This window comes from Arabidopsis thaliana, assembly GCF_000001735.4.
Source record: "Arabidopsis thaliana chromosome 1 sequence".
In the NCBI taxonomy this organism is placed as follows: domain Eukaryota; kingdom Viridiplantae; phylum Streptophyta; class Magnoliopsida; order Brassicales; family Brassicaceae; genus Arabidopsis; species Arabidopsis thaliana.
The window spans coordinates 13,501,030-13,515,875 of NC_003070.9; the positions used below are offsets into that span (position 1 = coordinate 13,501,030).

Below are 14,846 nucleotides of genomic sequence, written 5' to 3' on the forward strand. Positions count from 1 at the left end.
TTCCTAATTTTTCTATAGCGTTTCTAAATAGACGAACGCTATGATATATTGTGTTTGTGAAATTGTTATACTCCCGCATATTTTTTTAGTTTTTTTGGTTTTTATTATTATCTGTAATAGCATATACAATATTTAAAACGTTATCATAGAGTTAACCTAAAAAATATTTAGTGGCCGCCTCTTTTTCCATGGGCGCTAATATTTTGGTATAAAACTTTTTAACTTATTTTTATCTGCGAACCAAAAGAATTTGGTGGCCGCCCTTTAATTAGGTGAAAAGGAGAATCAACTTAAAGAGAAAAAGAGAGTGAAGAATCGATTATCTTCCACTTGAGCGAAAGTCAATTTCTCGTTTGCACTTCCACATCATTTACCCATCAATTGAAAATCAGATAATCAATCGAGGGAAGCTTCCGCCTCCGGTTCCTCTTCCGCTTCATCTACCACTTCCCCATTTTTTTTCTTTCCCCAATTCCTCAAACCCTAGTTCCAGATTTGGATATTTAGGGTCCACCGTTTCGGATCTGCTTCCTCCGCAACTTTACCGGCTTCCGACATGTGCTTCAGTTGACGGTTACAACATCATCTCTCTTCTGGGCAGCACCAGCACCAGCAAGTGCTTTTAAGTCTTCGTATCTTGGTTTTGTTTTTCTAAACGTAAGTTTCTCCTTTCATTCTCTCTCTCTTTTCCTCTCTTCGTTCGATCTTCCTCTCACTCTCCGATCTGGTTGTTAATGAAGGTACGATTCACATGAGACTTCTTAAGGTCGCTCCTGTTTCTCATACGGTTTATGCAGATTCAATATTGGGCATTAGATTGGCGGTGTTTGTTATCCTAGTTTTGGTGAATCATCTCAACTGGATAATTGATTAGGTATGTGTTATGTTTATTAATTAAATCGGTTATCAAGGTTTGATTTTTTTCACTTTTGTTATGTGTTGTGTGACTAATTGAATTGAGCTGATGTGGTTTTATAGTTCGATAGATCCATTTGTTCTACTTGTGCTGACAAAGCTATGATGTCAAAGCAAATCATGTTTGTGTTTTTGGATCTGAATATGGACTTTCTTTTCTATATGAAATTGCCACTAGATTCTTTTCCACAAAGTTTGAGTCTTTACGTTTCTTTATTGGTGTAGCCTTCAAATTTGTTACTAATCTATTCTGGTTGTTAATGTATTTCAGATTTTTGTTGTGTACGTGTATTTGTGAGACGTGGTGGGTGCAAGAGGCGCCTAAAGACATTTCTATTAATAAAGGAGGAAGCTAATAATGTTGATGATTTAGGAGAAGAAATTTCAAAGATTAGAGGTCCAAGAATAAAAGATTCACAAGTTTAAATATAAGAGTTGTAAGAAATTATCTTTTAAGTTTTAGTTTTGCTTTGTACTATAAGTTTTTTAATCATGGCTTCATATCAATGCAATAAAAGATGGCTTTCTTTAAATTTGTAAAATTATTCAAAAAAAAAAAAAACATAGGAAACAATTACAGAAATTTATCCCTAAAAGTTTAAAAAAAGTGCTATGAATAAATCAATTAATAACAAAGGATATTTGCTATTATAAAATATATAATTGCATAAAAAAAAACGTTATATTTGACGAAGATACGATAACAATGCTAAAAAATGCTATCTAAAGTGTCTCACCTACGATGACGGGCGCAGAAATAGCGCTTGATAAAACGCTATGAATTAGTTAGATAGCGTTATTCGGATGCTAAGAAAAGCCATTTTTCTTGTAGTCCGGCCAAGATCTGGATGACTTCTACGTATCGGTTGGTAACATCACCACCAGAGCCTATACTACCTGGGAAGAAAAAAACAAATAGACAAAAGACATATCCAAGGATTAAAGGAAAACACGAGTCGCCGAAGAAGAAAACCATAAAAGAAACACTTGGAAGGAAGGGACGCATTATACATTGTTCTTCTTGCGGTGAAGCTGGTCATAATGCTACTAGGTGTAATCTATATCCCAAGGAAAAGACAAAGAGACAAAGAACTACTGAGGTATGATCCACTTTTTTCTTCTATTACGATTTTGGTTCATTTAGTAATTTTATGTGTCTATGATTCTTTTTTAGGTTGAACCATCGTCGTCTCAAGTACCATATACAATCTCTCTCACGCAACCATCACAAACAAGCCCTGACATGGTGGTTTATGAGTGAAGTTTAATAATTTTATGAACATGTTCCATTTAGTTTAATTTTGCAAACATGAATGGTAGTTTTTAGAGTTTTTTTATCTTGGTGATAGTTTTTATTTTTTGAACCAATGAGAAATCGTTGGCTATAAATCTAAACATAAACCTAAGTTTTTAATGGCTCTACTTGTTCCTTTATCAATTCCAGTTTTGGTTTCATTCTTATGTAATCGGTGAAAGAATAAACATTTCTTTTGTTTTATTCACTTAAGTTTGACTGAAAAAACAATAAATAAGCAAACGTGGGTTTTATTTTATTTTTCATTTTTTTTTTTTCCTTTTATTCATGCAAGGAAAAAAATAGTTTTGGGTTTACTTATTCCAATCGTGGTTTTTTAAACGTAATTATCGGTTTACTAAATCTAATCACAATTTAGAATCGCTATGTTGCAACTAAAAGAGAATTTATAATTTGTGATGTTTAGTAGAGGCAAATAATTGTTTATAATGTATAAAAAAGAAGCAAAAAGTTTAGGGTGTATACTGAAGAATCAGTATAGTTTGGGTAATGTACCAGAGTCAATCCCATTTTAAAGGGTAATATACTATCCGAATGAGTTAGGAGCATCTTGGGAATAACGACCAATTTACCAACTCTAATACATGTTAATAGACGTCCTTGCAAAACTTTATCTCTAAGTCTAACAATCTGAAGCCTTGTACAATTTTCATCAAACCTCCATGTGGATCAAGATTACGCAACAACATAACGGGCAACCAACTTTTAACCAAAGTATATGGTTAGGTACTCCAGAAAACTTAATTTTATTGAGAAAATCAGGTGTATATACGAGGTTATTATCTCCACGTGTGTCAGAAGGATCAATAGAATCAGAACTTCGATAAATCCTTTCTTCACCTGAAAAAAATAATAGTTCAATATCATATACACTTATCCGTAACAGCAGATAAAGTTATATATATATGCTTTTGAGTAATGAAAAAAGGACATTCACTAACCTGTTAGCTTGGAAAGCATATGATGGGTTAATTGAGTTAACATCGTCATTGGAGGGACACAAAGGCTTAACTCTTTAAGAATTGAGTTTAGTTTGTTGTTCCAAGCCCTAGGTGCTTGTTTTAAGCCATAAAGTGCCTTGTTTAACTTGTAAACTTTTTCTTCATTCCCTTTTGTCACATATCCTTCAGGTTGAGTAACATAGACTACTTCTTTAAGCTCTCCATGAAGGAACGCAGTCTTCACGTCAAGGTGGTGTATCTCCCATCCGTTTGAGGCAGCCAAAGCAATGATGAGACGAACTGTCTCGATTCGTGCTACCGGAGCAAACACTTCATCAAAATCTATCCCGTGTCGTTGCACATACCCTTTAGCCACAAGCCTTGCCTTGTACTTGTTGATACTACCATCAGAATTTTGTTTTGTCTTGAATACCCACTTTAGTCCGATTGGCTTAACTCCAGCAGGAAGCTCAACTAAATCCTATGTTCTGTTCTTGTTTATAGACGACAATTCTTCTTCACAAGCTTCTCTCCATTCTCTTAACTCTTTAGCTTCAATGTAGTCCCACGGTTCTTCATTTATTGTCATTAAGAGCCTTTCAATTTCGAGTTCAGCTAGCATGATGTAGTCATTAAGATAACACGGCTTGTTCTTCTGCCTCTCCGATCTTCTTGGTGTAGATGGAGGCGTTAGTTCACCACTACCCATGTTAGATGAAACATGATCATCTTCGACATGTATATCATTATTTTCATCGAAACCATCTCCCCCTGGTTTCTCTGTTTCTTCTCCCACATTCTCTGTTTCCTCGACATGATCATCGTCACGTATACCATTATTTCCAAATTCCTCGAAGCTAACCACAAATGTTCCAGAGTTATCACAATCGGAGAAGCACTTAGAAGCTTTGACTTCCATTATGACCTTGTACAAGCGATTCTTTGACCTCATTGCCTTTACCAATAGCTTTCCATCTCGATCATACAGAGTTAAATAATTTTCTTTCATTCTAATATTACATCCCGCCTCAGTTGCTTGTCCGAGACTAATGATGTTACTCTTTACATCTGGTATGAAATAGACCTCTGCTAAGACTTTCTTCTCGCCGTTCTTACTCATAAAAAGTATCGAACCTTTTCCTTTGATATCTATGCAAGAATCATCACCAAATCTAACTTTCCCTGTGATACTCTCATCAATCTTAGAGAAATATGCTCGATTACCCGTCATGTGATTACTAGCCCCATTATCAAGATACCAAACATTGTCACCATCTAGTTCTGTTTCGAACACACTTGGTTTAACGCTTTTTCATTCAAGTACACTATCTCATGCATCATGAGCCTGTCAGCTTCTTGGGTTTCGTCTTCTTCATTTGTTTGAGCTTCTTGAATTTTAAGTAACCTATCCGGGCAGTTTGACGCATAGTGTCCGAGTTTGTCACATCGATAACAAGTTACTTTCGATGTATCTCGGGATCCTCTTCCCCGGCCTCTTCCACGTCCATTAAAACCTCCTCCTTGACCTCTTCCTCTACTTGCATACCAGCTATCTTGTGTGTCAGTATTTGCATACATTAGCTTCCCTTGATCATCTTCTTGTTCTTCTCCATCCCAAACTCTTTCTTCGTATACCTTGATACGTCCAACAATGTCTTCGAAGCTTGTGTTGTTGAGATCAAGAACTTGCTCTAGTGAAGCAATGATATGAATATACTTTCTCAGTGGTAAAGCATTAAGAAACTTCTTCACGAGCTTAGATGTCTCAATATTGCTTCCCAACGCATCAGACCTTGTTGCTAATTCTGCAAGTCTTCCCGCAAAAACATCAATTTTCTCACTTTCTTTCATCTTCATCTTCTCAAATTCTGCCATCAAGGTTTGTAACCTAGCTTCTTTGACTCTATCCGCTCCTACATATCGAGTTTTTATCGAATCCCACACCAACTTTGCTGTTGCAAGAGTTCCGACTTGTAGGGTTAACGATTCCGGTATGGATTGAAAGATGAGACCCCGAGCCATAGTATTCTTATATCCATCGTCGATCCCTGGTTCAATGGTCTCCCACATTTTGTTAACACTACGTGCAATTTGCATACGAATAGCCCATACGGTGTAGTTAGTTGATGTGAGCATCGGACATTGAGTAGAACTAGGGACGTTCTCCAGAGGTTTGACAGCCACAATATCGCCCATCGTTCTTCAAAGATCGTTTTCTCAAGCTCTGATACCAAATAAAGTTTTAATGAGATTAAGAACACTTAGGATTATAAGAATAACTCTCTTATTAGCTTAGAAAAATAACTCAAAACCTAAACAATCTCTAAGTCTTAATCTCTCTAAAACTCATAAGTTGTATCACACCTTGATACCTCCTTATATAATAAGCTTTTAACCTTATCCTAATAATTAGATAACTCCTAATATTATAAGATAACTCATAACAATATATTCTAGATTATCTCCTAGAATAATAAAGCTTAATTTCCTTTTCTCTTTAGTAACTTGCTCTTCAAGTTACTTCTTCTTCTTCAAGCTTATTTCAACATTAAACTCCTATCTAATGACTAAAAATAGTATTTACTCATCATAGCAGCTTCATCCCAAATGATTAACTTAGTTGTTGTTACTAATTCAGCAAGATCAGTACCACGTTTGATGTTGCATGTTGAGGTCTCATGAGGATTGAGAGGAAAACCAAACCTAGAATGGGTACCTTCTAATAACAGAGATGCAATGTCGCTTAATGCAACATTTAAGCAAATGTCTCCTTTACATCTTATCGCCGCAGATAAAACCTTCCACAAAAAGGTTTTTCCAGTTCCTCCAAAACCATATAAGAAAAAACACCTCCTCTATCATTAAGGACAACATCAATTATTTCATCATATACCTTCTTCTGTTCAGCAGTTAACATTTTTATCCAATTTTCATGCTTTGTTTTCAATGACTCACATTTGTAGTTGCGCTCATCGACGATCAACTGATTAAAAGCAGGTGATATGGTTCAAATTACCTAGAACTACTCTCTCTAATAAGAGATCAATTGCAGTATTTTAGGATAGAATTCACGGAGTTCTTTTGTTCAAACAATGAGTTAAATATCGAGATTAAGCTAGCAGGGTAGTAGTAAAAATGAAAGAGAACAAAGTAAAAAGACAACAGATTGATTGTGTTGTAAACGATTTAATAAAGAGCTAGGAACAGGGTATTCTCAGGAAACTATTGGTTTGTAGATCTAATGAAAGCTAGGTTGTTATCGAACCGTTCTTAAACTCAAATTCTAATCATGGAATAACCGGTGGGCGTGCCGCGAAACTCCCTATATCTATAGCTAATAATAACTGGAGAAGCCGAGAAACTATCAACCTAAATATGCATTCTTAACGAGTTCAATTGTTCATCTTACTAGATAGACCGATTCTTATTACACACCTATAAACCAGACTCATCAAATAATAGATCCAACTACAGATACCTATGGCGGGCATATCTATTGTCTGGATTCAAGATCTAGTTAATTACTCTAGATCTAGCATTAGGCATAATTAAAGATGAAGAATTCTAAAGATAACCTAGTGAAACAACCCGACCCATTTTTTTAAAACATAATTAAATATTCCCATAAATATCTAATTAAACCAACCAATAAAAGAACAATTGAACCGCAAGTCAAGAATACTATTTTATGAATAAATAAATAATTAGACCAACAAAACCAAGAATAACTAACAATCCTTACCGGGTTCCAATAACCAAAACACAAAAATAAATCAAACGAGTTCCTAGATCATACTCTCTTCCTTGCCATGATTCCACGATCACACTTTATCTTTACTTGCATCAAAAAGAAAGAGATGCGTAGATATTATCACAAATACTTAGTGAGGCGATCCTCCCATCTACGAGCTATACACACAAGCAAGTAAAAGGGGTATAATCACAAATACCACACAAACAAACCAGTCATTGAACAATTCACCAAAACACATTCACCACATTTACATATCATCACACAAAACAAATCACACAACCCAATCGCTCAGATAAGCTCATGGTCACACACTCACCTTAACAAATTGATTCTAACAATAATTAAACCTAGGAGAGACTCTCCTTGCGTCTGAAAAAGTCCAGAAACGTCCTACAACAAGTCACAACCAAAAACAACCTTTAAAACAAACTGGACATGAAAGACAGAAACAAACAGTCTCAAAGACGAAACCCTAAAATATAAAATGACCGTTAACTATTAATTCCCTTTGGTGAAACGCTAGCCTTAGACGTCACGAAGCTTCCCACAAAGTATCGTGCCGATCGGAAAACAGACGAGACCACGATCCTAGTTTCAATCCTTGCAGGTTTTAATTCGCGTCTGAGAAAACGTGTCTCACGAAACTTCGAATAACTCAACCAATTTTTTTCCAAATCCAGTTCTGTAAACTGGAGAATAACGACAAAACGACTTGGGAATAACTCTACCAAATTTCGTTACTTTTGACCACGATTTGATATGACGAAACTGAACAAACCATAACGATTATGCTCCTTCTCTTTCTCTATCTTTTTCTCCTTTATAAAACGAAAAGCGGCTAACTAAATCCATAATTTCGAGTTTCCTTTTTTTCTAGGCACACTCTAGGGTTTCCAATTAACCCAACCAATTAAAGCGGATGATTTAAAAACAAAACCTAACCGATTTTCCGGTTCACGGGCGTTACAATTCTCCCCCACTAACATAGATTCGTCCTCGAATCTAGCTTCACCCTTCCACTCCGAAAAACTCTGTGCAACCATCACTACGGTCCGCACTCCCTCCAACCAGACCCCCGCTAGGTCTCTCTATCTAGTCGATATACTCACGATTTACTAGTAATTGTTGCTCACAACTCACTCTCCACTCTCAGACCGCAATCTTCGAGCATAAACCGTCACTCTCAGGCCTCGGCCTACGGTATCTCGGGTATCACACGTATTATCTTCTCCACTCAAAGTCAAACCCTGAGTTGTGTCGGATCACTCTCAGCCACAAAGTCATCGAGTTACGACACTTGGAGAAAATAATACCTCAAAACTCGCTCTCGGGTCGTCACCCTAAAGCGTGCTCTCGGATCGTCACCCGAAGCCACCGTACCCCTCGTACTCTAAAGACACCAAGTCCCTCGAGTTACCGGTACCTCAGGAGCATACCCCGCTCCTCACGAGTCGTTGGGACCCTCATGTTTCTCGAGCAAACAATACTAAACGCTTCCGACCATATCTCCAGACTCTCTCTCATGGATTCGCGTAAGACACCTCTATGCCCCACCATCCATCAAATCACCTCGAGGATATCCTTAGGACCAACTCCCGGCCATCTCGTAAACACACCTTTCTCTTAGGTTGTTTACTCAAACTTTCCAAAAATAGACAAGTCCTTTCTGGGAACTTTCCGTTTCTGGAAACCGCACAACACATTCTTAAATAAGACAACTCAAGTCAAATCCAAGAAAAAAATGCTCATCTTATTAATCATCAAATGTCATGATCGTTACAACTCCAAACGAAAATACAAATGAAAAAGAAATAAGAACAACAACTCAAAAGCTCAAAAACTCAACATCACTGAAACTGGAAACCAAGGATAGGCAAACTCATGCAGCAACCTGCTTCTCGAACCACTTCTTGAACCTTGCCTTTATCCTCGCCTCTGGCTCCCAAGTCTCCTCTGTCACACCATCGCAGTCCCACAAGACTTTGATCATAGGAATCTTCTTCCGCCGAACTTCCTTGATCCTCCTCTCGAGAACCCTCACTGGTCTCGCCTCCAAAGTCATGTTAGGCTGAAGATCCTCTGGGATCTTAGCCAACACCTCATCATCCTTGTGAAGACACTTCCTCAGCATCGACACATGAAAGACATTGTGAAACGCACGCATAACATCTGGCAACTCTAACCTGTATGCCACTGGTCCCACCCTCTCAACAATCCTAAACGGACCCATGTACCTCGGACTCAACTTAGTCTCTGAGGTAGACGTATTCGGACCTCGCAATATGGCCATCTTGAGATACACTCTGTCCCAACCTCAAACTCAAGCTCTCTCCTCCTCTTGTCAGCATAACTCCGCTGTCGGTCCTGAGCTTCCTTCATGTTCAGCTTCAGAACCCGGATCCTCTCCGTGGTCTCCTGAACATAATCTGCACCATATATGCTCTTCTCCCCCACTTGGGTCCAGCATAACAGTGTCCTGCATGGCCTCCCGTACAACGCCTCGAAAGGAGCCATCCCAATACTCGCCTGATAGCTGTTGTTATAAGCAAACTTTACCAGACTCAAGTGATCTGCCCAATGACCTCCCCAATCCAAGACACACATCTGCAACATATCCTCAAGCGTCTGAATAGTCCTCTCAGATTGCCCATCTGTCTGTGGATGATAAGCCGTGCTCATCTGCACTTTAGTGCCCATCTCTACCTGAAAGGCTCTCCAAAATGCAGAAGTAAACTTGGAATCCCTGTGTGACAGAATACTCACAGGTACTCCATGCAACTTCACGATCTCGCTCACATATTTCTTAGGCAACACCGCCGCTCCATCGGTTTTTCTGATGGCCAGAAAATGTGCTGACTTAGTCAGACGATCCACGATCACCCAAATAGCATCTTTGGTTCGCGACACACGCAACCCAACCACGAAATCCATCGTGATAAAATCTCACTTCCACTCAGAAATGGGTAAACTCTGCAACAGGCCACCCGGCACCTGATGCTCAGCCTTAACTAACTGGCAAACATCACACTCTGTAACCCAATTAGCTACATCCCTCTTCATCCCAACCCACTGATAGTGCCGCTTGAGGTCTCGGTACATCTTAGTCGCTCCTGGATGAATGGAAAACATGCTCGCATGAGCCTCACTCAAGATCTCCCGTCGCAACTCCTCATCCTTAGGCAAACAAACTCGCTCATGCACAAGGATAGTCCCATTAGCTGCTCGATCCACAGCTTCCAATTTCAATGGCTCTCGTGCCACAACACACAACCGCAAAGCACCAATCTCACTCACCAAGGCCTCAACACTCTGCCCTGGAGCCGCACCCACGCGCTTACGGCTCAACGCGTCTGCAACCACATTAGTCTTACCAGGATGGTAGGCTATCTCCAGATCATAATCAGCCACCAGCTCCATCCATCGCCTCTGCCTCAGGTTCAACTCTGGCTGAGTGAAAATATCCTTCAAACTCTTATGATCCGTGAACACTTGCACTTTCCCACCATAAAGATAAGACCCCCAAATCTTCAAGGCAAAGATTATCGCAGCCATCTCCAAATCGTGAGTAGGATAGTTGCCCTCATGCTTCCTCAACTGTCGCGATGCATAGACAATAACCTTCCCACGCTGCATTAGAACACAACCTAAACCAACTCTCGAGGCATCAGTATACACCATGTAAGGCTCTGCTCTGGCAATGCTAACACTGGTGTACTCGTCAACATCTCCTTCAGACTCACGAAACCCTCCTCGCACTCCGGTGACCACACAAAAGGAATATCCTTCTCTGTCAGCTTAGTCATCGGCTGTGCCATACTCGCAAACCCCTTCGAACCTCCTGTAATACCCTGCCAAACCAAGAAAACTCCTGATCTCAGTTGCATTCGTCGGTTTAGGCCAGTCTCTAATAGCCTCAATCTGCTCTGGATCCACTAAAACTCCCTCTGCAGAAACAATGTGACCCAAAAAATCCATCTCTCTCTGCCAGAAACTGCACTTGCCCAACTTAGCGAACAACTTCTGCTCCCGCAGCTTCTCCATCACTCTCCTAAGATGTACCTCATGCTCCTCAGGACTCTTAAAATACACCAGAATGTCATCAATAAATATGATCACAAACTCATCCAAAAACTCCTGGAACACGCTGTTCATCAACCTCATTAACGCTGTTGGTGCATTAGTCAAACCGAAAGGCATCACCACAAACTCAAAATGTCCATATCTCGTCCTGAAAGCAGTCTTGCGAACATCTGCCTCCGCTATCGGGAACTGGTGATAACCTGGCGTCAAATCGATTTTGGAGAAACAAGTAGCACCCCTCAACTGATCCAACAACTCATCGATCCTTGGTAAAGGGTACTTGTTCTTCAGAGTGACCCGGTTCAACCCCTAGTAGTTAATACATAAGTGGAAACTCCCGTCCTTCTTCTTCACAAATAACACCGGCGCTCCCCAACGTGAAGTACTAGGACGAATGAATCCCTTACCCAACAAATCTTCTAGCTGCTTCTTCAGCTCTGCTATCTCTGCTGGAACCATCCTGTAGGGTGTCTTAGACAACGGCGCTGTCCCTAGTTCCAACTCAATCGTGAAAGGATCAGATCGTGATGGTGGCAATCCCTGCAACGATTGAAACACATCCTCGAACTCCTGAACAACCCAAATATCGCTCACTGCTACCTGCCCCACAGACTCCGACATAGATATCGTCACCAGGTAAGCCTCGCAACCCTTCTCGATCATTTTCTCTACCTGCACTTCTGAGATGACGAGACTCCTTGAGGTAGGTCTCACTCCCTGATAAACCAACCTCCCCTCTGGCCGCTCAAAAGAAACTCTCCCACGGTGGCAGTCAAGATGTACTCTGTAATGATCCAACCAATCCATTCCCAGAATAGCATCATACAACACTACAGGGTTGATAATCAAATCTGCTGGCATTGACTCCTCTTCAATCTGAATATTCACACCCTTCGCTCTCCCCAGAACCGTTAGAAACTGTCCTCCAGCAATCTTGACGGCTCCAAACTGCTCACCAGGTTCCCCACGGATGTTGTCGCGTGAGGCACTCTCCGGGGTAATGAAGCAATGTGATGCTCCAGAGTCAAACAACACATGACCTCTACACCGCCCACTAATAAGGTCCCTACACAAACCTTATATGCTAAGAACCCTAACATTCATCACACAATAATGATATCCAAAATAACAAAAATAATTCACAAAGTCTGAGTCTAAGAAATCATACCAATGATCGCTCTGTTGCTGGTACTGCCTATCTCACGCGTAGTATAGCCATGTGGTGCCGCTACAATATGTGCTAACTGCTGCACATTCTGCTGCACTCCTTGCTGCACCTGCGCTCTGTGCTGCACCGCCGGCTGTACTAGTGCTACTGTCATCTGCTGCAGCTTAGGACAATTTGTCTAAGATGTCCTCTCTCCCTGCAGTGGTAGCACTCCCTCGTCTAAGGTCGCCGCGTACAATCCGCTACCTTGTGGTCAAGGTTCTCACAAGAAAAACATCCCGCACGACCACCCTGTCCAGCTCTAAAAGGATGATCCCACTTCCTCTTCTGCACCTGCGCAGGCTTGCCGCCCTTGCTAGGTGCCACCTGCTGTTGAATCTTCTTCGGTTGTACCGATGGACTGACTGCCACCACTTGCCTCTGAAGGTCCTCCTCTACCTCAGCAGCTGTCTACACCAGGGCCGCCTTCGTGGCGTACTGCGACACTCTACACCGCACCCTCAAATCCGGTCGAAGTCCCCTCAAGAACCTTCTCATCTGGGCCTGGTCATCCTCCATGCCCCGACCCGCATACACCAAGAGTCGCTTAAACTCACGGCCATACTCCCGAACTGACAACTCACCCTTTGTCAGCTCAAGAAAACGTGCCTCCATACGGTCGAGCGCCTCCTGCGGAAAGTACTTGGCATTAAACTCAGCCACGAAATCTGTCCAAGACATATCCGCCTGCCTCCTCCTAACAGTCACACTCCGCCATCACAAATGTGCATCCCCATCTAGAAAATGCACTGCCAGATCCACCGATACTCCGCCGGGCATCTTCTAGAACCGAATTCCTTTCAACCCGCGACCTCTAACTGTCGGCCTCCTCAGCACTAGTACCACCAGAAAAATACCCGTGCCAATCCTCTGCAACTGCTCCATCATCCTCAAATAAGATGGAACCTCCTCAACAACTGCAGCCCTCTGCTGCACCTCCGCCACTCGTGGCGCAACTGGAGCATGCACTGGTACCACACCTGGTAACCGCTCCAACAACTGTCTAAGTAGGCCCGCCAAACCAACCTCTGGAACCTGGGCTCCTCCTGCTGCGACACCTAACACTCCTGGGTCCTTAGCACCAACGGCATGCACACCAACACTGACACCAGCTCCACCAGCCCCCACTCCGGTTGCACCAGCTATATCGGCACCAAGACCGTCCCCAACCCCGGGCTCCACAAACTCAAGTTGCGAACCCACACTCTGCTCAATCGTGGCACTGCGGCCATCACTCTCGCCGATACCCTCGAGGACTCGTCTCCTACCGCGACCACGACCACGACCACGATCACGACCATGAACTTCAGCTCCTCTAACCATCTGCGCTACTCAAGAACAAATGGCTAAGAAACTAAAACAAACAAATATATCACAAACAACTTACCGTGGAATCTCATTTAAGGCTCAGAGAAGATGATGCTAGGACTCCAACAAACACAATTGACTAAACACTCCATAATCAATCCTCATTATGCTAACGCCCTAACTCATCCCACATCAATCATCAGAAAAAATAATTCATCAATTAATTATTCTACACATCCTAAAACCGTGATCGCTCTGATACCAAATTGAAACAACCCGACCCATTTTTTTTAAACATAATTAAATATTCCCATAAATATCTAATTAAACAACCAATAAACCAACAATTGAACCGCAAGTCAAAAATACTATTTTATGAATAAATAAATAATTCGACCAACAAAACCAAGAATAACTAACAATCCTAACCGGGTTCCAATAACCAAAACACAAAAATAAATCAAATGAGTTTCTAGATCATCCTCTCTTTCTTGCCATGATTCCACGATCACACTTTATCTTTACCTGCATCAAAAAGAAAGAGATGCGTAAGTATTATCACAAATACTTAGTGAGGCGATCCTCCCATCTACGAGATATACACACAAGCAAATAAAAGCGGCATAATCACAAATACCACACAAACAAACCAGTCACTGAACAATTCACCAAAACACATTCACCACACCTACATATCATCACACAAAACAAATCACACAACCCAATCGCTCAGATAAGGCCATGGTCACGCACTCACCTTAACAAATTGATTCTAACAATAATTAAATCTAGGAGAGACTCTCCTTGCGTCTGAAACAGTCCAGAAACGTCCTACAACAAGTCACAACCAAAAACAACTTTTGAAACAAACTGGACATGAAAGACAGAAACAAACAGTCTCAAAGACGAAACCCTAAAATATAAACTAACCGTTAACTATTAAATCCCTGTGTTGAAACGCTAGCCTTAGACGTCACGAAGCTTCCCACAAAATATCGTTCCGATCGGAAAACAGACGAGACCACGATCCCAGTTTCAATCCATGCTGGTCCTAATTCGCGTCTGAGAAAACGTGTCTCACTAAACAGCAAATAACTCAACCAATATTTATCCAAATCCAGTTCTGTAAACTGGAGAATAACGATAAACGACTTGGGAATAACTCTACCAAATTTCGTTACTTTTTACCACGATTTGATATGACGAAACTGAATTCTTCCAAACCATAACGATTCTGCTCCTTCTCTTTCTCTATCTTTTTCTCCTTTATAAAACGAAAAGTGGCTAACTAAATCCCTAAGTTCGAGTTTTCCTTCTTTTATAGGC

The 14,846-nt window shown here is 41.0% G+C and overlaps 1 long non-coding RNA gene and 2 pseudogenes across 3 annotated transcripts; 1 reads left to right on the forward strand and 2 right to left on the reverse strand.

Moving 5' to 3' along the window:
• The first annotated feature begins 56 nt into the window (after nt 1-56).
• Nucleotides 57-1,254, forward strand: AT1G06963. The gene is made up of 2 exons (NR_139174.1): nt 57-617; nt 990-1,254. It is a non-coding gene; the product is annotated as an other RNA (long non-coding RNA).
• A 1,628-nt stretch (nt 1,255-2,882) lies between these two features.
• Nucleotides 2,883-5,367, reverse strand: AT1G36110 (annotated as a pseudogene; the record flags this gene model as incomplete). The annotated part of the gene is made up of 1 exon: nt 2,883-5,367.
• A 3,440-nt stretch (nt 5,368-8,807) lies between these two features.
• On the reverse strand, nt 8,808-13,535 carry AT1G36120 (annotated as a pseudogene; the record flags this gene model as incomplete). The annotated part of the gene is made up of 1 exon: nt 8,808-13,535.
• Nucleotides 13,536-14,846: the final 1,311 nt, after the last annotated feature.